Source organism: Anarrhichthys ocellatus, unplaced genomic scaffold (assembly GCF_004355925.1).
Source record: "Anarrhichthys ocellatus isolate YVR2014 unplaced genomic scaffold, GSC_Weel_1.0 scaffold45, whole genome shotgun sequence".
NCBI classification, from domain to species: Eukaryota; Metazoa; Chordata; class Actinopteri; order Perciformes; family Anarhichadidae; genus Anarrhichthys; species Anarrhichthys ocellatus.
The window spans coordinates 3,078,246-3,104,707 of NW_022280075.1; the positions used below are offsets into that span (position 1 = coordinate 3,078,246).

The following is a 26,462-nucleotide window of genomic DNA, read 5'->3' on the forward strand; positions in this document are numbered from 1 at the left end:
TAATTGACTTCTAAAATGGATAGTTAATTGATCATCAAAATTGCAATCTATTGATTTAATGTTGGATAATCACTGCATTATATTATAGTAAATAATATTTAAGACAGGGATACTAGAAAGTGGTTTCTGTGGGGTCAATGACGGGATGTGCTCAGCTTATATTTTGGCTCTATATTGTCACAGGTCGTTATACTATATAATATCTATTTACTGTTGAAACGTTTGCAACATGATCATTTAAAACCCCACCGTTTCTTATACCTCCATCTCTGTAAACAAATACCTCTTTCTCTCTGCCTCCCTCCATCTCCCCCTCCTTGGCACTCACTCTCACTCACCTTCCAAAATAAGAAGAGTACAAGTGGTCAGAGACACTATCGGTGGCTAAATTAAATCAAGCGGCACCAGCTAGACCACAGTCACTTCTCCTGCTACTAACCTCCTCCCTCTCCCTCAGCAAACAAATTTTTCCCCAGATAAGATCTAAATGAGTTTTTCCAGGCGGAGGAAGATCCTCCGTTTGGCTGATGGATACTGTGCACGGCTTCAGTGTGACCAACACCCTGTAGTAATCATCCGCCACGGCCATAAGTGTTATGCACAGCGGCCCATGTGAATAAAGGGTGTGTGGTTTGTGTGTAAATGAGATAAAATGTGTGAATGAGAGTTGGCACTGCTACGTTCCCCTGCACCCAGCTTCATTCATTGAGAAATACCCAACTGGGCCTCTGCACTGCAGAGCCTCAGTGCCGAGGCTTAGTGTCATGGTGGGCACAGTCGCATTGATGCATCACCACAGGAAACCATGGGACAACAGCATGTCAGGGAGGGAGGTAGTATTCTTATAAGGGGGAAATAGGTGGGTGGGATCCAGTAGCAAATTGGGATGTCCGTAGTGGTGCAACAGTCTGGCTGCAGGAGAATACCCACATGGATGGATCATTGTAAACCAGGGATAGCAGCCACACATCCAGAGAGACCAATAAAATTATGCGGTGTGGGCAGTGGGGGGGGGTGGGCGGATTATAGACTCCCAGAGGGCTCTGCGATTCACGGGCCATAAAATGGAAGTCAGCAGGACACACTGCAAATCTGGCCAGCCAATATCCAGCATCCCCTGCCTCCCTGTTTCGACCCTGAGGATGTGTCTCAGCAGCACGTCACAATGCAACCCCAGCGAGCACGTCCCGTTGTCGGACAATCTCAAATCCTTAGATGCCGCTATTCTCCCCCGTTACATTTGCATGTCAGCCGCTGCGGCTTTGTTCAAGATCGGCCTGGTTAAAAAAAAAAAGGAATAGATAAGGAAAGAGACAGAATGGTGGAAATCTACGAAGGCCTTTGCCACCCGGGGAATAAAAAGGCCTCTTTTGTCAGGAGGTTCCCTACTTTCAGATACCCCATTCCATTTTAACCTTGGCAAGGCGAGGACTTTGAATATAAAGGGATTCGCCCAAGAGAGTGAAAGAGAGAAAGAGATGTGGAAGACTGGCCCCACGTCAACAATAGCCAGGGTTCTTTTGTCCACAGTGTTATTTGAAGTAAATCTCCCTCTGTAATTAGATTGGAGCTGTTTGTGGACATCTTAGGAGAGCGCGTCGGTGTTAAAACAGCAACGCGCGAGGGCCCTTTTAATTTACAGTGCAAATACCTTTCGATTAGCGTGGAAGGAGGGGGGGGGGAGTAGGGACTGAGGAGGAGGGACAATAGAGGAGCCTTTCAATCCTTTCCTTTTTGTTGTTGTTGTTTGAGAGCGGGAAGAGGTTCGAGCAGCTCTCCTGTGTTCCTTAATTGTGAAGCAAGGAGATTAGTACGAGTGCTTCCAACCTTTCACCCCAAACAAAGGAGCCATCAGATCCAGTTGCCTAGTGACACAAGGTTTCACACCGGCAAATTTAGCCACTCCCTCCACCAATCCAGCTCCTCGTGGGTACATCTGAAGACAAGGAATGAAATCTCCAGCCTTTGCTCGACGCGCAGCCCCCGTGCAAACCTTTTTCTGTCCCTGTCCGTCTGACAGCAGCCCTTAATGGCACTGAGCAGCCACGCTAATGAAAATGGCCGTTCATCCTCACTCTAAGTCTGTCTCTCAGACTCATATAAAAGTTAATGTACCCGTGACAATGACATTCAGAAGACCGTTTAGCTTTGGACAAATGCTGCATTTCTTTGTGGCAAGAGCAGCCGGGCACACAGAAATGTCCTTTTACACTGCGTGCAGCTCAATCAAAGGGCACTTAGCAGTGTCATATTGATTATGGGAGCTTAACCCTCGTCAATCTTTGATGGGTCATTTTGGCAGCCTTCCCTTTGCAGGGTTCGATGGCTAGAACTGCCTAAACGGGAAGAAAGGGCTTCCCCTTTTTTTAAGTCACTGCTGCTCACTTCTGAAATAAGATAGCCGCGCTCATCCGAGGGAGACAGTAGAAGGATTCCTGTATGTACATGCTGCCTCGGCTGTCTCTCCCTCTGTCTTGAGGCAGGAGAAAAGGATTAAGATAAAACAAGAGCATCCTGAACTATCCCAATTATTAAAATTACATTTAGACCTAATTAATTATCGTTCCATTTGAATGTGATTTCGGCTCCCAGTTGATGAGCTGACTTCATCTCTCTGTAAGAGAAATGAACTGCTCACCAACCACAAATAAGAAAACCGCTTTGATCACTTCACACACAAAGAGGCAATGTAATGTTATAATTCTAGGTTGTGTGTTGTCCAATGATTTTCAAACAGCAGCCCGTATGAACAAATAGATGCGACATTACACTTGGAGTTAAATAGGAATTTCCATGCCGGTGGACCTTAATTATAATGTGTGTTTGTTCCAGTGGTTTATTTCAGGAAAACCAGGAGAGAAACATGGATGCATGCCAGATTTTCTTTTCCCAGTTGAATGTCTTGCCCTCTGGGTTTTGCATTTTTTTATCTTATTTATACTTTACACTTTGCTAACCTTTTGTTTTAAAACGGGCTTCGGTGTTCTGTGGGCTATTGTACGATAACCATCTTTAGGGGTTGTGTTGAACATAAAGTCAACCCTGAATGATCCACCTCTTTGCATGTTTCAGCCCATCAGCTACAAATATCCGCTTGCTTGCAACATGCTACACCTTTTTAATTCCAACTGTTTGCTGGAATTAAAAAGGTGTAGCAGGTTGCAAGCAAGCGCAATTGGTTTACACATTGATTTCAGTGCATCTTGTAAATATTCCCAAGACAGTTCATTACTTTGCACTGTAACTTATGTATAGTTTTACTGTTTGCAACTGAAAAAATAATTGTCAAATGGCAATGCATTCAAGTCAGTGGCTGACTGGGAGGTAAGAAAAAACAAACATTCAAAAATCACACCTTTCCTCCATTTTTTTATTTTTGAACTCAACTTCTGGTAAATAGGCTAAAACAAGTGCTGGTATGGCCCTTTGTTTTTCAAATCTCCAGTTACATTCAGCACTGTATTTAATTGAACTAAAGGAACTTTCTGCAGATTAGCACGCGTTGCTGAACAATGCAAACCAGTGTTTGTGATTTAAAATTAATTTGCATAAAATAATAATGATAACATAATGAGATAACAATTATTCCTGAATATTCGTCAACATTATTCCCTTTTTTGCCCGGTGCATAGAGCTGATCTTAATACCTTCACTGTGATGTCATTTCTTGGCTGGGTAGGAATGAAGTCTCTCACTTGAGCTGGCCCGGATGCTTTTGGCTGTTGAAGACCATACGGTGGTGTGAAGCAGTTGCTGTGCTTTTAGACGGAGAGGAGTGAAACGGAGAGAGCAGTCATTGGGTTGCATTTGTCTTGGAGGTGGCCCGCTAGGACAATACGAAAAGAAACTCAAGTGGGACCCATTACACCCACGGAGGGCAGACTCTTATCAGTTAATAGCAGGTTTCCCCCTGAGAGCAGATTGTTTTGATAGATGGCACCTGGTCAGGCCTCTGCAACCAGCCATGAAAAAATACAAAAAACACCAGTGAATACTAGATGAGCTCAGCGAGGGGAAATAAAAATCCTGCTAGTGTTAATTTGTTCATGGAAAGATGGAGTAAAAGCACACGTGTCTGATGTTTTCTGACTGAGTCACTGGACTTTCTTGTTTCACTTCTTCTTTGGTGATTTGGTCGTAGTGACAATGAGTCCTGTGCGTGAGTGGTGTGGTGTTCTGAGGGAATCGCCAGTTCACCCGTTTAGACAGCATTCTTTCTTCCACATACTGCTGCTATGACCTGCAATGCTTTGAGCGTAGTTGCTGTAGACTCCAGCGTCCTGTGCTGCACATTAGTCGGCTTTTTATCATAATGTCGACTTCCATATTGAGTAGCAAAGGCTATACAGATGTAATGACCTACGAAGTATCTAAGATTATTCCTGCTTGCAGCTGCCATAAACAGATGCGTTTCAGGTTGTCAGAAAGCTGCTGCCAGGAACCAATGCTTTTCAAATAACAAGGGAAACTTCTAGTGAATAATACACAAGCGGCTGCTAAACTTCCCTTGGCAAGCAAAACGCAGATGACACATGACTGGCTATTTAAATATCAACGTGGTGCCACTTGAGAGAGAGAAAAAAAAAGTACTGCGTGATGTGTTGATAGCCATCGATGTCATCTTTATATCAGATCAAAGGTCAAGGGTCATTTATAATTAATGTCCGTTTAGTCTGTTTTTAACTGGCTCAACAAGATGCATGACTCTTATCCAACAGAAAAGCCTTTGTTTACAGGCCGACTTGCTCGTGATCTGAGGCCAAAGATTCCTGTAGGATCAGAGCTCGAGTTCCTTTTTGTTTTGTTTTTCGAAGTCACTGGAAAGATGATGCGAGCCTTGACGAGAAATAAGTACAGAGTGTGTCAGTTTTCCTAATCATCATTTCTAAAGAGCATTATGAGAATCTCGGCTGAAGCAGATGAGAGTTGAATATTGTGCATTATTGAATGCAATATACAGTGAGTTAGCTGTGTTTAAAAGTTGTGTAAAGGCAGAGACTTATTGAAGAGCATTAAAAACACTTCCCCAGTGATACCAGTAAGTCACTGATCACTGTTCACCTTGCTGCCCTTCATTCCTGCTCCCCTGGCTCTTAATATTTAAACGGTCTCTTGAAAACTAGTTTGGCATTTAATTATGTATTTATTCACAAGCAAACATGCCAAAAGTCTCCGTGGTGTCAGCAACACACTCGTAAGTCAGCAGCCAGCTGTTCACTGTACACTGACCTTGACCATTTTTTACAGCTTTGGAGCAACAGTATTATTTTGTAAGAAAATGACAGATCTTCTGCACAGCAGTGTAACATCGTGAGGTGCTGGTCAAGCACAGGCAGATAAAGATGCTGCATGCCGAAGCAACTCCATTATATTACTTTATATATTTATTTTTAAAAAATCTATCAATATCCATACAGTACATGTGTTCAGTGGGGTTGCTTGAGTAAACTTGCCTCTTGTCATTATAATGAAGTAAATAATGAAATGAAAAATTAAACTAATCCACATTTAGAAAGAAATATTCTGCTACTCTTAGAAACATGTTAAAAAATGTATCGGTATTTATTTTGAATAATGAAATGAGTGGTATTCAGTCTAAAATACTTGTTCAGAGCAAACACCGGGTACTTTCTCCAGTGAGGTTTATTTTAATTAAATATCCTTCATATTTGAGGTCCTTTTCTGTCAGCAGGAGATTCAAAACATTTTTTAAATCATTGCAAATATTTGGACTATTTTTGAAAATCAGTGAAAAAGAAAATGATGAGCCGTGGCTGCAGGGTCAGTGTGGCGAATGTGTTGAAGTATTGTTGGCACTTCTAGGTCCCTGTGGATGGAGCGCTTGTTTACTGACGATTTTAGATTAGTGGAGACCGAGTCCTGACACCAAAATTTAATTTGGTCGAAAGAGGATTAAGTGAAGTGAGTTTGATTGAATGGAACGAGTATATTTTTTACTTAAAAATCTTGAGCAGCTCGGCTTTTCATTTTTTCACCCCCCCACCCCCCTTAAAGTCCTACTAAGGAATGTTTGGGGGGAGGGTCCACTGGTCCGACTGCGGTGTCCCCTTACAGTCCGGCTGACCAGCAGGCTCTGGGAGGTGATTGATTGGGTGGTGCTGGGGCCACCAAGGACCCTTTCTGCAGCTTTAGAGGTTAGGGGTCACCTCCTCTGCAAATCTGCTTCCTTTTGTACAGTCGCAACACCAGGAGAGTAGTGTCACACCCCCCCCCCCCCCTCTTCTCTCCCCAGTCCCTCCTCCCTCTTGTCTTTACCATGGGAAAATGGGGGAGGCGTCAATTAAACCTTTCTCTTTCTCTCTATCTTCTGAAGTTGCTCCTTTTAAAAAAAAAAAAAAAAAGCAAATTCTTTAGGTTTAAATGCAAAGAGTCGCTCAGGGCCAAGCCGCGGTGCTGTTAAAAAGGGTTTGTTAAGGTTTGCTCAGAATAAAACTAATGATAATGGAGCATGCAAGCTGTTGTAGAAACACTCCTTATTGGATTACTTAAGCAAGCAATTAGCGGTACACTAGCTGCCAGATATCAGCATCTCAATAGTTTAAAATATGTGTCGGTTGTAATGATGCTATGTGGCAATTACTCTTGTTAATAGATTGATGTGAGACTGGTTGGACCGAGGCCCTGATGTAATGAAAACAAAGCTCATTCTGCTGTTGACAAGTTCTCAAACTGGATTCTAGAAAGTTAGTTTAGTTTTTTTTAATCCTCCCCCCCGCACAATCAAAAAAACAAAGTTAAAGACATAACCGACTGAGGGAAGACATTGGGCTTCGTAGAGCCCTGCAAATCCTTTGATATGTAGTCAGTCCGAAGGGTTTGCTGAGGGATAACATTGCAATTCAGAAAATGTGACTGGACCTTGGCCCTCAGGGGCCAAGCCTTTGTGGTCACAGGACCAGGATTACACTTTAACCCCCAACACTGCAATCAACCAGCTCCCCCAACACCCATGGCGAAGGCCTGGGGTCAGGTGAAAGGGCAGGAATCTTATACAGGGTAGAAATGGAGGGAAAGGGGAAAAAAAAGAAGAGAAAGTCCATCTTTTAAACATCCCAAAGTGCAGCTCTTTGACTCGGTGAAGACCGTAGCCTTTGTTCCTCATCAATAGCTACATGCACGGGCTTTTTTTCCATACATATCTGAATCTCCATTCGAGTACATGTAAAGAAGTGGGTTTTGTTTGAACTTTAAGAACTCACTTTGAATCAAACTCTCAGAGGAATAGCAGGGACCAGTCTACAGCAGCAGCTCTGGAACAAATAAAGATGAAGACAGGCATGCATGCAGAAGAAATGGCGTGAAATGCAACCTTTCATCTGAGGTGCATCTATTAATCAAAATACAACATGACGCAGTTTGCCTTGTTTAAAGTTACCTAACAGCTAAGAAAAGCCAGTCACTAAATCTGCTTTGATGAAAAAATTTAATTTGCTTGTAAAATAACAAATACAATACACACATCTGAAATTAAAGAGAACAGAAGGGACAACTTATCCAATGTGTCTGTCTCTATTGACACATATTGTCAGCCAGAGGTGTCCATTGTCCAGCAATCACTGATGTGTGCGTCTATTAGATTTCTACCAACATAGTTCAATAAAGGATTCGTCGTCATCCGTAAAAGATCAAGGATGCCTCAGGGCTTTATCTTTAGGACAAATCACCATCACTTTTTTTCTTGGACGAAGATTAAGTCCCTTCCTTTTTTTTTTTTTTTCCTCGTTTGGAGTGTCTTCTCTGTTTTGGAATATTTTTTACGAGGATTTAAATCTTCTTGGGATCCACGTAACATTGTCTTACTTTTTATCGCAAAAAGCAGTTTAACTTGAGACTGTTAAGTCACTGAGTGTCTAGTGTTAAATGTGCATCATCTAATTAGTAATGGAAGAATGTAACGTTCACATCAATTCTGTCAACAACACATGATCGGTGTTTCCAGATTCCGCGCTCATTTAATGAAATTTGACGAGGGTGTCTCCACGGACAGATCGGCCCATTGTGGCTGCATGGCATCGCTCAGTCACATGTATGGAGTTAGTGATGCTGGCTCTGTTTCTGCGTTCTGCTGTCCACCCAAGTGTGTGAGCAGGAGGTTGTGTTTGTGTCTGGTGTGTGTCACCGACTGTCGAGTGTGTGTATGTGTGTGTGTGTCAGTCTGCTTGTTTGCGGGCCAGATGTACTGATGGGGTCAAGGTGGGAGAATACCCCCCCTCGCCCCCTCACCACTAACAAAAGAAAAAAGTGGTGGATTTATAGCAGCAAGTCCGGGTTACGGAGCTAGTGGTCTCTCCCTCCCACACCACACTATAATTTCCTGGGTTCTGTCCACGGAGAAATATGGCCTAGAGACAGAGAGGTAGAGGAAGAGAGGAAGAGCTAAAGATAGAGATGATGGAGCAGACACAAAGTGGCAGCATAAGGAGATAAGGAAGACACTGTGGGAAGGAGATGTCAACAACAAGTTACACTTTGTTTTCCACGAAGCACAAATCTCACAAAGTCTTTCATTACGACCCTTAATGATTCTTAATGATTCTCACGGAACAAGTAAAGGGCTCATCACAGAATCTTTCTGCTTCAAAAGAGAAGTATTGGCTGTGTAGCCATCTCTGATGTACCTTATTCACACACACACACACACACACACACACACACACACACACACTCTCTCTCTCTAGAGTCAATCCCACATACTCTTTACTGTTTTTAAAAGTTGTACGTGTTTAATAGGAACAAATGACAGGATAGGGAGAAGTTGTCAAATATGAAGAGATGGACGAACGCATTGTATGGTTTTGGTCTGTTTATAAAATCAGTTGACATTGAGGAAACACTAGAATAATGCTATTCTCATCCTTCACTCATTGTTACTTTAACTCAGCTTGAAGAGTTTCCCTGTCGCAGGATTTCCTTTATGAACCCTGTCGTTTAGAAGACACCATAAAGAGTTAATGCAGATCATTCAGTGAACTCTAAAATGTTTTGGGAGTTCTTTGTGGAACCGTTTAACTTCTACATTTTATGAAATCAAATTTTTGTTTGTCGTCCTCCAGCTGGTTTTGTTATTGGTCGAATACCTATAGATAGGTTTCAATTAAACATGTTTTACGATGCAGCAAAACTAAACGAAGAACATTGGAATGAGTTTAAACAGTGTTTCTTTTAAATGTTTTTGGGTAGTTTTTTTTTTTAAAGAATTTTCCATGATGAAGTTCTTTCTTTGGCAGTCGTGCGCCATCTTGTTTCAGGATACTCATTTCCAGATTAATCCTGACAGAAGTGACTGTGATTAAAAAAATATATAAAAAGTCCTCCAGGCTGATTGAAGGCTTCTCCTCTTGTTAGGATGACTGCTGTGTTGCATCTGAATTTAACAAGACTTTACTCCTCAGACTTTGCCCACACTAGAACAGCATGTTAGTGGAACAGCATTTACCCTCAGTAACCCCAGTGCTCGGTAGCAAACACCTGACCCTCTAAACTACTTTCTAATCTCCATTCTCAGCCATTAACTGTCTCAGCGGTGGACACCGAGGCTGTTAAGTCGTACCATACGCCATATAAGAGGCTTTTTTTTCTTTCTGGAGGCAAACTCCTGTGAACTGGAAGGTCATATGAGGACTTCTCCCCTTCCCTGTTGCTCTGCCTCTCCAGTGGGAACCAGTGAGTGTGAGTGGAGACAGAGGAGCGCCCCCTGCTGGCCAGAGGCCGCACTGATCCCAGCACACAGCTGCCTCGCACATGCTGCCCTGCACAAGCACTTTACAGCTTTATTCCCACTCATCTGTATCGCCTGTTCTTTATTCAGAGGTGACTTTATGGGGTCGTTTTGTTGCGATCGGTGCTATCATTGCCATTATATGATTATCTTCCACTAATCTCTCCAATGTAATAGTCCTGCAGGACCAATTTCTGGTGCAGGATCGTTTCTTATCTGCATTTTTAGGCAATCTGGGGCAGCAGGCTTCTCACTTCTCCCCCGAGATGGAGGCTTAAGATGATGGTCTTTTAGTAATGATTTCATTTCTGCCTTCAGTGAATCCCAATTTGATCATGGTGAGTAAGAATATTCAGTTTAGCCCAACGGAATTTGGCAGCATTTTGGATTGCAGTATGAATTTGTAGTCGCTCGTGGCGAAGGCAAATTAATCTCCATGAGAGTTATACATCTGTATGCTTTGAGTGAATATCATCCAAAGTCTTCATTTTTCAAATATTATTTTAATTTAATTCCTCCTGGGTACCGGCTCTTTGCGTGAGCTATTTTAGAAACCACAGGTGGGCGCATACAGGTGGTTGTTAACAGTCCTGGCACTGAAAGCGCTTGTTTTTCTCTCCTTTCCCTTTCCGTCTGAGGAGCTTTTGAGCCTCGCCGAGTTTCTCAGCTGCCTTTGATTTTGCTGTACAAATGAGGAAGACATGAAGCTCCTCTGCTCTCATCTGCCTGAGCGTTTCACGCAGCAAAATGACTAAATCTACAAGCTGCCCAGTGATATTGTGATAAGTGGAGTTCCCTGGTGAAAAAGATGAAGATAGGAATTGAATCAAAGCCACAATTCAGATTATTTTTTTCTCCTCTCTCTCTTTGTCATGCAGACATGAAATATTGGCTTTGTGTGGGGAATGGATGAGCATGTGTTAATGTGTGCATGTCAAGTTTGCTCTTCTCTCAGTAGTTGATTGGAGTCATCAGTTCAAACTGGATGAATTGTACGGGGAGCTTAGGCAGTAACTTTTTTTAGCTAATAGAAACATATTGCAATGGTAACACACAGTATACCTTATATATTTAATAAATTTGTTTTTTTCTGGAAACTCTTTTGTCTCTCAATTCAATTTAATATGAATAAAGTATAGATGATGATACAGTAATATTCCTGAATGCCATGAATAAATCAGGCATATGGGCCATTGCAGCAATAAAGGGATGTAATATTTAAAAAAAGATTTGTTTTGGGTCATGTCCACGTTTTATATTAATCGGGTCCTGCCATGTAATTCACTGAAATGTGAATGAAATGAAGACTATGATACAATATTCCCCTAAACTATTAAAAGGAAAGCAATATTGTTACCCTGATATTCATGATATAATGATAATGTTGAAAACTACAAATAGGAATAAGATGAAAATGCTGGATTTACTGGGTCATTAAAGCAACAAGGGATGTGCAGCAGGGAAGAACAAAAACACACACTAAAGCTGATCTAACACAAGGTACACTATTTTGGATCCTGTCCACGTTTTTTCAAATCCATCTGTGTTACAAATCCCAACTGAAACCTCTGGTGGCGGAGTTAAACATGAATAGATACACTTAGGGTGAGAGTTTCATCACCTTTTTATGAAACTTGGATTCAATATTTAATACATAACAAGAAAGTTACAGTATGCTATGTTTTTCTTGCACTCAGTGTTGTAACAAAGTATTTTTGTGAGATGAGCCACAATTATAAGTGTATTGAATTTCGTGCTTGAAGATGAATCATTTTCACATTCTCCAGAATGTTTTCAAAATAGTCTGTACTATTTCTTTTTGTGCTATTAAAAACATTTGAAACAAGGTTAGTAAGATTAAAAAGATGCACGTATTTAAGCAACTTGCGTATAATTGAGTGAGAGTTGTTCTGCAGCACGGAATCCTGTATTCCATCCTCCTCCCGTAGTTCTCATGCATCTTCCAGTGCTGGTACTAGCAGTTGCATGTATTTATGCTGCATAACCCCGGTCGACCGTAATCCTTATTTATATTCTGTTTTAATATTTATGTTCCATTTTTTTCCTGCCACTTGTTGCCGCGTTGAGCAACTTCCCCTGCGGGGATCATTAAAGTGCTCCCTTATTATTGTATATCATAGCGCAACAGCTGCACACTGCTGTATCGTTGCACCACCGAAGCACGCAAATGAATGAAACAAGGCCAAGACAGCATCACAATTGTAATGGAGAAAGAGAGAGAGAGCGAGCGAGAGAGAGAGAGGGCAACCCCGTGCACTCCCCTCACATCATCCCCAACCTCCAAATCAATTTCCTTTAAACGGAATTAAGTGAGATTGAGGCACACCACTGTATTAGTTCTTCAAAAAGCAACCCTCCCAGCAACTCTTACACACACACACACTTTCCCTCCTCCTCCTCCTCTTCTCCGACGGCTGCCGCTTTCCCCTCAGTGGAGTTTGATCGACACACAGCTGATCTATAAATAAAGGCTTTTCTTCCAACCCACAAAGTCATGTCGGCCACTCGCAGTTTGGCTCCAAGGTCACAGCTGCCTGAACTCCCCTTTATTGCATCTATTCACCACGTGTTTTGGAAATGGCTTTAAAAGCACTTTAAGCAAATATAAACGTGTGTTGTTCGATGGAAATGGACACATCAAATGAAGAAATTAATGGATATTCTAAATTGCTCAGATTTTTAGATTTAGTCTCTGGCGGGGTGTAGTAAACCCACCTGAACACCTTTTTAACTCCTATAATCACCAATTTAACTTCACACACATGCATCACAGTAAGTGAATGTTATCGGCCAGATGTTTCACACAAATGGGGCCTTTAAAAATGATATAAATCATTAGGTTTTTGTTTTGTTTTAGACTTTTGTGTTAAAAACATGCCCTGGTGTAATTTGTAATTAACTTGCCTGAACCTATTTATTAAATCTAATTAAATTTAGTCTTTTTTTTCTCTCACTTTATTTGAATCACCAGCCCAAATTACTGAAATGTCCACTTTTCAATTTCCCAGTACACCCAAAATGGCTTCCTTGAAATAAACCAGATGATGAAACACTGGAACCATTTCAACATACTGCCTTTATAGTAAACACAATACTAATATTGTTGCTGCAGCTGACTGCATGCAGAAGACTGCATTGGCGATTAGTGTTTGATTGAGTTTATTTTTAGCTGTTATCGGCACGTTGGCAGGTAATTTCAAGCTATATGTAAAATATCTAGTTACAGAGCATTAAATGAGACAAACGTATGAACGGTCCTCTGGAACCACTGTAAGATTTCCTGTAGATGTGTTCCTACAGTACATAAAACAGGCATCTGAGCTTAATAATGTAAAAAAAATGAAACTTCCCCAGTTGATTACATGAAGACAATTATTTTTTGCATTACAAGTTTTCTGAAAAATTATGTTTAAATATGCATGTGCAGCATTATCTTATTAAATATGTGCATATTTGGACCAATTTCCACAACAGAAATCTGAACATTTGATAAAGCCGGGTTCAAAATTCTTGTTTCTTTTTGATGGCATATTAGAGCCAAAGGTTTTAAGAGAGGGAATTTTGGATATCTCTTTGTATCATGTTTTTAGAAATAAAAAAGACCTTTAAAGATCTGTATTGTCAAATTCCATAAATCTTTACACAGCTGATTTTCATGAAGACACTTTTATATTTTTTTTATTTCAGGTTTTCTGAAATGTTATGTTTAATATGCAATGAATCTAATGCTTAGAAGAAATCTACAGATGCAAAGTGGTAAAATAGGCACCCGAATGTTCTCTCTGTCGTAGACTGAACACATGTTAATGAAGCAAAACAGCCCATAATTTTAGGATTGACCAGTGCATCTTCAAAGAAACAATGTTTTTGCCTGAGCTGTCTTCCTTTAAATTCAGAATTCTAAAATAGTAATTTCAAAGGGAAAAGAAGGAATTCATGAATTCTGATAATATGCTTTTCTTGACTAACTTTCAGATTTTAGTTTTCTCTAAAAACATCACAATCAGAATTTAATGTGTATAATTGTGCAACTCTTTCCAAAATAACCCTCTGTTTTTGTTAAGTCTTAATGGTCTGTACATCCTTGCCATTGGTTTATTTATTCCAGACCGAAAATCTAAAAATAAAAATTCTCTTAAAAATTCTGGATTTGTCCTCTGAATCCGCACCACCAACCTGACCATTACTGCTGCTCACTGCTAACTAATTTAGCTCTCCCATCTCACTTATTACACCGGCACAAAGTCTGTCTGAGGGCCTACATTTCTCATCTCGAGTGCAATCTGTTGTTCACTTTCACCGTCGAAATCAGCCTGTGAATAGAAGCTTATAATGCGCTGCTGTCGTGTTTGTGGCGATATCCTCTGCTTTCTTTGAGTGCTAAATGTTCGGTTCGCAGTGATACAGTTCACAATTGGAGTGTTTTTTTAAATAAATCCATGCTGTTGCTCCTTTACGCAGCATCTCATCGAGATGAACTCGGGTGTCAGGTTTTTTTTCCCCCATTGTGTTGTTGTTTTTTCAACTCCTGGCCATGTCTGAGAATGGACTGTGCAGCGCTGCGATGTCAAGGCCCCGCCGCTTCCTCGTGTTATGTCGCAGACCGTTTTGCAGTACAAGAAGGGGCGCAGCCTTCATTTGCTCTCCGCGCTATTCTCACGGCATTTCTTCTGGAGCAAAAGCCTCCTGTATGTATGTTAAATGCAAACCCCGACAACAATGGAGGCTTGTAGTGTACTGTGACTTTTCTGTCAGACCTCCACCCCTGTACTCATCCTCCGCTACTACCCAACAAAAGACCTACGGTAACTACATTAAGCCGACCGAAAAGCATGCCTTCCCCATTGTACCTAATACCTTTATCATTCAGGAGCGATTTGGCTATGCTTTTCCTTGAGCATTCACGTATGATTTGCTCTTCTTTTTAAAGTCACACACCCCAGATAGCCTCCTTCTCCCAACCCCAACACCCCTCATCCTTGGTCCGCTTTTCTCCCTCCCTTCCCTTCTTCCCAAGCCGTCTGAGAAAACAAAACAAACACCCCATCCTGTCCAGCGTGTCTGTGTTAGAAGGGATGGAGGGTGCTGAGTATGTGTGTGTGTGTTGTGGTTAGGACAGTAGAGTGAGGTGCTAAAAGCCTTTTGTCCAGCAGGAAAGACGATGTCAGCAGCCACAGTGAGGGGGAAAAAAGTGAGGGGGAGCTGGGGTCATTTGGCTTCAGCCTTTTTGTGTGTGTGTGTGTGTGTGTGTGTGTGTGTGTGTGTGTGTGTGTGTGTGTGTGTGTGTGTGTGTGTGTGTGTGTGTGTGTAAGGGCCGAAGGACCTAAGAGCCTGTGACTAATGTGGGTTTGCAACCTCCCCCCCCAGCCCCCTTTTCCTTTTACATTGTCTGCCCCCACTGTCCAGATGGCCAGTGAGAAGAATAAATCCTGGGAAGGTAGGGAGAGATTTGGAATTCCATTGCAGGACAGGGGGTAAAGGTGGGGGGGGGGGGGTGACGGGAGGTTGACAGGTTTGGTTGGAGCTGGGTAGGTCACTCCGTCTGTCTAGCCCACAAACCCCGTTGTATTTGAAGTAGAAAGTGTCCTGTGAATGGGAAACATCACTTTAACAAAAGAAAAATAAACTCCTTCTTAGAGGTGCATGGTGTTGGATTTGGTGGCATCTAGTTGTGAAGTTGAAGATTGAACTTAAACTTCTTCCGTGTGCCAAGCATGTAGGAGAACGCGAAAAACGCAAATGGCCCTATGTGGAGAGTGTTTGTTTTGTAGTTCTGTGATACGGTAGAAACATGGCAGCATATTGGTAGAGGTGCAGGAACGTAACTGAAAAAGATTCAGAAGCTCTGGATCAAGAGGGTGTGAGAAATGGTACTAGACAGAGCTGCCACTAATCTATTTTGGGCCCTAAATATCATTTGGTTGTCCCCCACTGCACAGATTCATAACATCCCTAAAATAAATACCTTTTATTATTAGAAATGATCAGAAGAAGCCTCCCGTTCAAATACAGACGAACTGAATAGAATCAAAAACATTTTGGAAATATCTGTTGTGAAATAATGAGTTGTAAACAAGTAAAGTCAAAGCTGGTGCTTTTTTAACGCACATACGTTCTTCTATGAAATAGCTTTTGTAGCTTCTCATTTATTTGATTTCTAGAACTGAATAGAATATGATAGTGGTCCATCAACCTCACAGGTGATCGGCATGTGTTTCCGGCTTTCCACACTTTTTCTACCTATAACTAATAATAAAAAGAAATCTCCTGTATATATATTTCCATGTTGCTCAAAGAAAAAGCTGTTTTCCTATCTGCATTTTATTTGGTGGGTGTGGGTTTATATTATCTTTAATTTTAAACATTTTACGCATGATGTTTGAAATAAACCAGCTACGCTTACTTCTTACTTTTAAATTATACGTTTGAGTCAGGCTGGAAACATAGACGGGATACCTAGAGGTGGTAACAAGGGAACAAAATAGAGGACAAGATTTTGGGGGACTTTTTAGTGATCTGTGTTAAAACAGTGTTCTCCATCAGCACCACAGAAAGTTGGCTTCTGGTGATTAACTCGTACAGATGTGAAACCTACAGCCAATGTGAGATGACATTGTTGGCACTTTTTTTGGACACTTCCTCTTCATCTTAACATATATGTCTTCAACTCTAAAGAACACCGATATTAGACTTCAGGTCTAAGACATTTTCTCCTTTCGGTGGTAAGCTATCAAAGCTGAGATCTTTTTGCTAATGTACACAGTTTACATTTGTATAAGCCCTTATTGTTGTACCCAGTAAATCACTTTTTGAGAATGAGTTGTTTTTTCTTTTCATGTTCAAGATCATTAATCTCGGTGACAGGGATTTACGTCAGCCGGCAGATTCACTGATATATTTAGAGTGAAAATGTCTCCATTTCCTGTGAAAGAGAACAATAGGACTGCACTCAAATGCGGTGCTTCATCTGTAAACACACAATTGAGCATTTTATGTGGAGAAAACCGGGGAAACAAATGACCGAGCTTCGCAAATTTCTCCGTGGGATACTCAAACCTCCCACTGAATCATGTCATTTATTTTCATTGGTTTCCTGCAGTAATGGACTTCGCTTGAACAACATCTTTGTATTTAACCTTGAGAATGAAGCATTTGAGTGCATATGTGCATTTATGTGGTCACAAACGCAGACACGCACTTTATAATGATCATCTCACTTACTATTTTTTCTCTCTAAAAGCACATTTCATTTAGCTTTTTGCAATTTTAGAAAGTCAGTAATGCTCTATTAGCCACCGTTATTAAGTGTACAGGTATTAGTCTTGGTGACATTGGTGCTCACAGTACATATTGTCATATATAACTGAAACTAACATACACAGTACTTGCAGCTGCTTATACTTTCATATACATATACTAACTGCATATCGTACGATGTGTTTATGCATAATACAATGCATGTTGTATTCAAAAGGGCACTTCTTTGATTTTACATTTAATTTATGTAAAGTTTGGTTACATAAGTGACAAACATGTTCAAAGTTGATGCAGCACAAGCTATTAGAATTTTGGATGTTGTGGGTCAATCTCCAAAATTCTTTGATCCTACATTTCTCACAATGTAGCTCAATAATATTGTTGTTTTTTGTATGAACATGTCCCCATGATTATAGCCTGCATTATCACATCTTTTCGTATTTTGGGTCCGATCCACCGCACTGGCCCTTTACCAGTTGTTCATCCCAGTCTGGGCCCCTCCTGTTGAAACGGGGCCCCTCCCCGGCTGGCAGAGGAAGAGCAAGCCAGTTGTCATGGCCAGGCTGGCTGAGAGTTAGGGAGGCCAGCTGTAGCACAGGAGCTGTTCCCTCTCATTTCCACTTCATTTATCCCCCCCCCCCCCCTCCTTCATCCATCCATCCATCTATCCCTTCTTCCTCCCTCTGCCAGTGGACCAGCGCTCTCTCCATGCTGAGCTCCACTGTGCCCAGTCGGCTGTGGCAGAGCAAATGGCATCTCTTTGTTCCCCGTCTCTCTTCCGCACTTAAGCAGAGTCACATGTTTGTTTTTATTCTGCATATTTATACTCATTACCAAGTTAAAGCCCTCAGATTTTATGGACACTCAAAGCCACCCATTTACTTACGTCTGTGTGTGTGTGTTTTTTTTTTTTTTTTGATAAAGCAATGCTTGGCTCACTCGGGAGCTGGATGGAGGGTTTTGGTTATAAAAATGATAACTGAAGTCTTGCAGGAAGTAAACAAAAGTAAAGGAAACCAAATCACTTCCTGATTTGACCCACTGTAAAGTGGAGCCAGGTCCAGACAGAGAACTCTCTCTGTTTCCTTTTCCCTCCCTCCCTCCCTCCCTCCCTCCCTCCCTCCTCTCCTTGGTATGAATCTGCCGTATCTCATTCCCCTGCGCTAATTCCAATTTAATTGCCAGTAGCCCGAAGCCTCCTCAATAGGAGTAACAAATGGTTTGATTCTGTAGACTTCATCAGACTGCATTTTAAATGCGACACAGTAACCCGGTGCGAATGCCAATGAAGCCTGGCGAGGAGCTCCTCTGTTTACTAATTATCCCTTTTCTTACTCCGAGCCACACTGCACAAGTTGTCTGATTAAATCGGATTTGTGGGGATTGGAGGGGAGGGTGGGGTGGGTGGGTGCTCCGGTGGTGGTGGGTTAGGAGGGGATGTCGGGGGGTGATGGTGGTTTGAGGGTGGGTGGATTGGATGGCGAGCATGGTCCGTCGTTGTAAATGATCCGCAGGTCCACAACAATAAGGGGCCGTGGGTGCAACTGTAAATCACGATAAAGGGCTTTGCGGGGGTTTTGTGGGGTTTCTCACGTTGACATTAATTCCCAGCCTGCATCGTTTATGATCTTTACAGTCAGCATGGTGGTGAGGAAAAAAGCAAACACATGCTGGTAAATAAATTCTACTGACATTTCAGAATTTATATCCACTGCAGTAGTGTGGGGGAAGGGGTTTGAGCTTCCTTTTTAAGGTTGTTGAAGGTGGATGGGATGCGTTTTTAAGATGTGTTATAAGAAGAACAGATTTTCCTTTCTCTACATACAGTAGTACTACTATGTACGGCTAACTGAAAGACATTGTATTTTAGCTGCTGTATATTTTTCTTGTTGTCAGCGAAGCCCTTTAAAAGGTGTTCTCTCAATGCTTCCTGACTTCCCTGTCTGCGGCTCCCAGCCCCAAGCCTATTTGCTGCTACTGAAGATGCAATTCTTTAAAAATGGGTCACAAACATACAGTTTCATTGCTGAACAAGCCTTTGTAATTTCCTTAAATTGCGAGCACGTAAAGCAGCAGAAAGGTGCATGTGGAATAAACTCAAACTCAACTACATGTCCAATAGTCCTAACAGTTTTTGGACAACAATGGAGCTCTATGGAAAAGAGAAATCAGCTATACTGTATATCAAGCTTTGGCTACACAGACAGTATTTACCTCCACCAAGGGTGTTATGTTTTCGGTTCTGTTTGTTTTCGTCAGCAGGATTACAGAAATATGACTTACCCATTTTTCAGAAAACTTAGTGGAAGAGTGTAGCATGGGTCAAGGAAGAACCCATTAAAGTTTGGAGCAGATCCGAATCAGTGGATTCACGCATTATTTATCACTTATGAAAATGGCCTTGGCGGAGGTCTGCGCATCATTTTGTATAAATAGTTAAAAAACATTTTAGTGTTGCAGGCTCCCTAATAACTTATTACCATCGACTGCATCATAAAATCCTACAGATCGTGAGTGCACACTACAATAATCCAAGTTATCATGTGAAAATCGATGTGAAGTGCTCCAGTTGCTACAGTAGGGAGAGAATATGGCGGGGCTGTGATGGTGTGCAGATGAGGAAATTTGCACTGCTATAAAGACCTCTCCCTGTCAACTAAATGGCCAGTTGAGCTGCCATATGGTTGTGCTGACATTATCTCTGGGTAATTAATATGGCATCTCGCCTGGCATCTGGTGGCATTAATCTAGCTGGGAGCAGTTCATCTTACAATGTCAGCGCTGCAGCGAGCCCGACGTGAATTATCACTGCCCGATGGTACTGGGAGGCAGGGACGGAACAAAACAAGACACAGCAGGGCAGGGTTTGTTGCATTTCCTTATAGAGAGATTGCCTCTTATTTGATTTCTTTTTTTTTTTGTTTTCCTGTATAAATAATGTGAAGAGTTATTGGCTCTTTGAGCTGATTTTTATTCAGTAAAGCACTGAAGTCACTGCTGGATTTATGGTAATCAGTGTGCTAATGTAATTTTGGCCAGATAGTTTACTGTATAAAACATTGACTTGTTTTGTTGTGTTTCACTGAACTTACAAAGATATAGTACAGTGTGCCCCAGTTCCATATGATTTAGCAATACTGAAAAATCCACTCTGAATACTAATGTTGATAGTGTATCAGTATTAATGTTTACAGAAAGCTTATAGACGCACCAGTAATCAAGTATTTTAACAATTGTTCTATCGAGTAATAGTAAATATGCAATAGACAAATTTAGACGGAACAATTAATTGGTTTGCTTTTTAGAAAAATCTACATTTTAATTGCTTAAATTGCATACAATAATATTATCTGTCGAAACTAACCCATTTAATGCATTAATGATGCACTTGATTATGTATTATAGGTTGCTTAGAGCTAGTGTAAAGAAGTTAAAGAGATCACAATCGCCTCTCATATCTAGTTTATGTTGCTGAGTAAAAACACCTCCTTCAAACAACTGTTTTTATTCTCAAGCATCTCAATTTTACAAGATTACATGTGAACATATTAAGATACCGTTATAATTTACCTTTGCTCAATAATCCATTTTACCGAGTTGATCTTGAATGCATCATAATGTAACTCTGTAACCTCCATTAACCTTAGCTGTCAAGGTGTTATTTATCCAAGCAGGACTGTGCTGCCCACAGCTAACTCTAACCAGCTCTCCTCTTGTAGGTTTCAACACAGATTTGTTGTTAAATTCGATCTGCGCTCGTGCAAAGAATTTCTATTGAGGATTTTTAGTAATCAAGTTTCTAGAGGATTCGTTTCAGCCCTACAAGACTGTTTACTTGCCTCAAATTAAACCATTAGCAACAGTTTGCATTTGGCAAACAGGAGATGACTTGCCCAGGTTGTGTGAAGTGATGCAATTTGGATGCAATGCATGTTATGTAAACTACTTTAACAGTATGCCTATTTTCTGTGTTGGCAGTCCTCAATATAGCACCATGTGGTAGCTTTACTGCTCAGTCAATCTAAATGTACGCGAGTTGTTCAGAATTAAAGTTCTAAAATTGTATTGCACGTGTATTTTGATGTCCTGGCCATCTTTCTTTCTAGTTCTAAAAAACAAATTGGTTCATCTAGATCATCTGCTGAAGTGGCCATTGGAACGTGCTGCCTGTCAAACATTGTTTTTTTCGATGGCTAAGAAGGCAGTGAGAGTGAGAGGTGGCAAAACTATTTTGATCCAAGTATAATGAGGAGATCGCACATGCTGTGGAAAGGAATTAGCAGAAATTAGTCATTTTTCAGCAATTAGTCAGAGAAATTAGCTCCCATTACAGCGCAAGGTATTTTTAGTGCTCTCCTGGGAAGACATTCAAAATGAAACCCTTTGTGCCATCTGAAACTTTCAGGATCATGATCGCCGATTCTGACATAGTGACCATCTGCAAAAGATTTCATGTTGAACTTCTTGAACCCCTTTTTCAATTTGCCCAAAGGCTTGCTACGAAGTAAAAAAAAATGAAATGTTTCCCACCCTGTGTGGCAATGTTACTGTGGGTCCATGTTTGTTTTGTGGGAGCAGTTGTTGTTAGTCGTGGTCAAGGTCCATGTGCATTTGTTTGCAAGATGGTGGTGGTTGTGGGGGTTTGAGTTAGAACTGTATGATGACTGGACTGTTGGCTTTCCTCGTGTTACAGGCAGCAACAGTTGCCTGCAGGGGGTCCTGCTAGCCAGCGATATGCCAGACAACAGTTGGTCAGGGACGCACCATAACATTTCACCGGGGACCTTTTCAGGTCCATACGAGAGTAAATTATATGAGGCATTTATTTGTTCGCTCATGACAAGATCCATTTCTCCGGTAACACCCCATGGAGCCGGAGGTAAAAAAAAAAAAAGGTGCTCTGCGACCTTTTCAGAACGGCGGTGAACTGATGTGCGATGAAGCCTGATTGCTGATGAGAGTAGCAACAAACACTTGTTGTCTAGACGGAGCTAAAGAGCAGCCAGGAGCGTCACCTCTGCTTTCTTTTCCCCCACACCCTCCTCTGCCAACACAGGCAGGGCTGTTGTGACTGGTGTTTGTGGTGATGGTGGCAGCTAGCAGAACTCCTGGTTGGATGGATGTTGTTGTGACTGGTTGTTGAAGCCTGCGTTTGCTGGTGTAAAGCAAGAATAGTCCAAGGAAAGATAGGGAACAAATTGGTCTAATTCCTTTTGAGATATTTTCACTTTATATAAATAAGAAGTATCCGTTCCAGGGAACATTTTGCTACTAGAGAGGTCACTTAGATGTAACATGAACTATTTATTTTGATATTCAATAAACTACTTAGTTTTTATTTTTCTTTTTTCATAAGAGCTTTCAGACACATGTTGAAAGCTTTTAAGTGGACTTTGAAGTCTGAATCGATTTGTTTTGGTAAATGATACTCACGCTCAAGATGAATAGTGTCTATGAGAGATGTAACTCTCATAAGCTCAAACCAGTCTATTAAAGTTTTGTTTCCGATTGCACCTTTCATACAGGTTAGTGCAAGAAGTGGAGACAGATGACTGACTACCCGAAAATATGACAGAATGAGTGTGGACCGTGAAAACAACAGAAAAGACAAAAACAATTTAAGACCAATACCTGCAAGATGATAAAATGTTAAGAATGTAATATATTACAATTAAAAGATATAACAGTAAAGCAGCTTGAAATGACAACTGGAGTAATAACAACAATATAAAATAGAATAAAATTAACTTAAATACAATAAAATAAGTCATTATTAAAATAGCAATTACAGGTTACAACTTAAATACAATAAAATAAGTGAATTGAACATTTTTCAAACACTCTTAATCAAAGGCCTGGCTAAATAGGTAGGTTTTAATTTGACGTTTAAAGATAAGCATCACTTGAAGGCAGCAACACATGAAGCCATCATAAATCAGGTTGTGGTGACGTTTCTGTTATTAAGCCTCACGTTGAGATCGAACCTAGACACCTACAATGAATGCGGGCGTTTTAGGATACAGGAGCCTACATTTAGTCACCCTCTCTATAGATAAACTATAGCCTATTATAGATTGCTATTGACAAGAGCAAGCAGTAACAGAGGTTGGGGGCTGTGGTAATGGCCTGTGATTGAACACCTTGTGCTGAGGTCCCGCTGCTCACTGCCTCATTAACTCTGGCAGGTCCTCCGTTCAGCACGCTGCATTGCAGGCCACAGTCGGGACGCATTTAACTGTCTCGACTGCAGTCGGCGAAACACAAGCCTAAAGGCTGGATTTGAAGCAGCATTGTAAGGACTGGGACGCTCATCCTGAAACATGTCTTTGAGTATAGGCATGAGTTGCATCACCTTTAGGTGTCTGAGGGATGTTTTGGTTTTACTGCACAAGTCTCTTTAATATCCTTTTAATGAAGCGATGATTTTCAAAATCAAGACTCAGTAAAAGGAGTAAAATGACCTATTAGTTCTTGTAAATAATTTAAGTCCCTTAAATCTTAAGCTACTTCCATATGATTCAGCTATTGGCCATGTTAGTGGAAATTTTAAATTTGACACTGTTTAAAGTTATAGACCTCAATATGTTATCCTGGATGGTTTGGTATCACTTGTGGTAACAAAAGGGATTTGTTTTAAAAATAAAAATGATGCAATATAGCTTTAGGCCATTAACTGAGATCTTTTAAGACTTTCTCAGACTTTTCTTTCGAGGTGGCTGGTTGCTTGTTTACCCTGCTGCACATCAGAATCAGTAAAAGTGCCTACCTCCGTGGCCAGCCTCTACCCCATTTCTCTGCTCTGTGCCCATCCGGCCAATGTCACCTCCCATCGGGGAGTATTCCTCTCCATTACCGGGCTCTGTCCATCCTCCACTTAAATAACAGCAGCCCTGCCACTCCAGGTCCATTAAGATACTGCCGGCACTGCCGCGGCCGCACACACACAAACAGCCACAAGCTGCCCGAGTCTTTATAAATAGATGGCGGGAGAAGGAGAGAGAGGCTGGTTAGAGCAGGTAAATTATTCCAAAACAGCCAAACAGGACTGAGACTAAGAACCCCCCCCCCCCACCACTCTGCCGGCTCCTCCAGCTCCTCCTTTCAGGTGTCACTTTGGGCTGACTCAATTTTACACTGTAATGGACCTCCCGGGTCAACTACTTTTCTCCCACTTCTCCTTCCTTTTTTATCTCTCCACTGCTCTCTTCATCTATCAGCGGCGAACAACACCTTTACTCACTATCCTGCAACACACACACACACACGTTATTCCCTGCACTGACTGTATAGTGTGTACCACTTAATTTGGTCTAATACTAATCAGGGTTCGCACTGCACTTAAATTGTGGTTTGCAGTTTGCAAAAAGGGGAAATGATGGCAAGCAACAAGTATAGGTTTCCCACATGAAAAGCATGAATACAGATCTGTTCCCTCACAAGTCTGGAGCTTCATTACCCAAGCGACATGTTTTACGGCAGGGCTTTTCTTACTCAGGTCGTTGTTGTGGTCCACGTTTGCAATTGAGAGTTGGCTACTCTACATCTACTTGAAGACAGACAGCATCTAGATCTTCTTGAGTGATGAATGAGATGGAGATACAGCAGTAAAATAGTGTATGTACATTGAGAGCGGAGTGGAAACCGGAGACAAATTCCATGTATGCGTAAGCATACATGGCTAATAAAGCTGATTCTGATTCTCATTATGTCCCCTCCAAGTCAATGATGCTTTTATCTGCTGGATACGCTGTGGAGGATTTTTTTCCTGCTATTAATAAAAAGCAATATCGAGGCATACAGATGGAAGAGCTCTTAAGCCGTGTAGTTATTGTCCACCTTCACGGTCTCCTGTCCTCCTTACATCAGGAAATATACCTTTATGGTTTGCTATTAAATGCATGTGCTTTCTTAATGGCAGGACTGCCATAAAAAGCAGCTCTTCAAAGCTCGACAAGTAGTGGCTGTATCGTAGATGTTGTCATTTTTGAGTACCGGTACATGTATTAGGTTCTAGGGTATAAAGTAGCATGTTTAAATGTGGATCAATTCCCGTTTCTACTTATCACCTTTGTTCTTTTTGGTGCACTTTTGTCTGCGTGTGTCACATTGACTCTCTTCGGTGTATCGTGTTGCTTTGAAAACAAACTCCTTTAAAAATTGACAAATAATTTCTGACACGTCATATGGCATTCAACTTAATGTGACTCGCCACTGTAACTACCATGACTTCAAAGTAAAGTGTGTGTGTGTGTGTGTGTGTGTGTGTGTAGCTGTGCGTGTGTGCATCTAGGTTTCATATTTCCACCATGTCCACGCGTTAGCCTAGACCTTACATTAAAGGTCTGATAACCTTTTACATTCCAAAACCCTTTTTTCACTCCAATTCCCCATCTTTGACCAAAGTCTCTCTCCATCCCCCCTCCCCTTCTCCCTCTCTCTCATTTTCACTTATTCTGCATTCAGACCACTCGGGCCTTTTTCTGTCTCGACCTCTCTAAACAACAACATATAATGGCGCGTTACTTCACGTCTTTATTGTGGCCGTGAATTATTTGGTTCGAAGTGGCCCGGAGGAAGTAGTCGTCTGCTTATGGTAGTCCATTGACGGAGCCAAACCTAAGACACACGATACACCAAGAGAGAGGGAGGGAGTGAGGTAGAGAGAGAATAGAAGTGAATAGGGGGCATGCCTGTCAATCAAAGCCACTTAAGTACCTGGAGTCCTAGAGGGATTCCAGCAGCAATCGACCCCAGTCAATTGTCTCTTCATTGATAAAAGCAGAGAGGAGGAGAAAAGAGACTGGCGAGGAAAAAACAACACAGGAGAAAACGAACTTAGCACGAGTCACACGTATGGACTACTTTGCATTCACACAGTTGAATCTACATTTTTCTTTCTACATTCAGGTTTTACATTTGCTATTATAATTACGGTGGAGCTTATGTTGATGTTAATTTGAAAAAAGTAGGGGAAGAACTTGTTAGCATAAACACTGGCATTTCCCACCTACTGAAAATGCGTCTTCAAAATCGTTGAAAAGAAAATCTAAATGTAAAATGAGCGTGCATTTTGAAGACGCATGCAGTATGAACATTTGACATGTTTACTGTTAACATTTTGGGTGATATATGAAGTTTGTCCTGTGAGCTGGAGGAAACTCCGTGGTGCCATTAGACCAGAGCGGTTTATGCTCGAGGTTTATGCCTGAATGTGCTCAGCGAATTTTCTGGCAATCTGCCAAATATAACATAATATATCTTGTGTAAAAGAGGGAAATCTGCCCTGATGGTGAGCCTAGAGAAAAGGCCGAATCCTACTCACCTGTAGGGCTGACAGATTAGTGTCTCAGGCTTTCAGTCATGGGTGTTCAACAAGGATCTAATGAAAGCTCTACACTCCTGCCGACACTCTCTCCTGTACAACAGTAAATGAAAAGTAGAGACA

At 41.4% G+C, this 26,462-nt stretch overlaps 1 protein-coding gene across 3 annotated transcripts in view; it reads left to right on the top strand.

Annotated features, from left to right (window-relative positions):
* zbtb16a (zinc finger and BTB domain containing 16a) overlaps positions 1 to 26,462 on the top strand; it is a 163,478-nt gene that overhangs the window by 116,098 nt on the left and 20,918 nt on the right. The gene's annotated exons all lie outside the window — the stretch shown is intronic.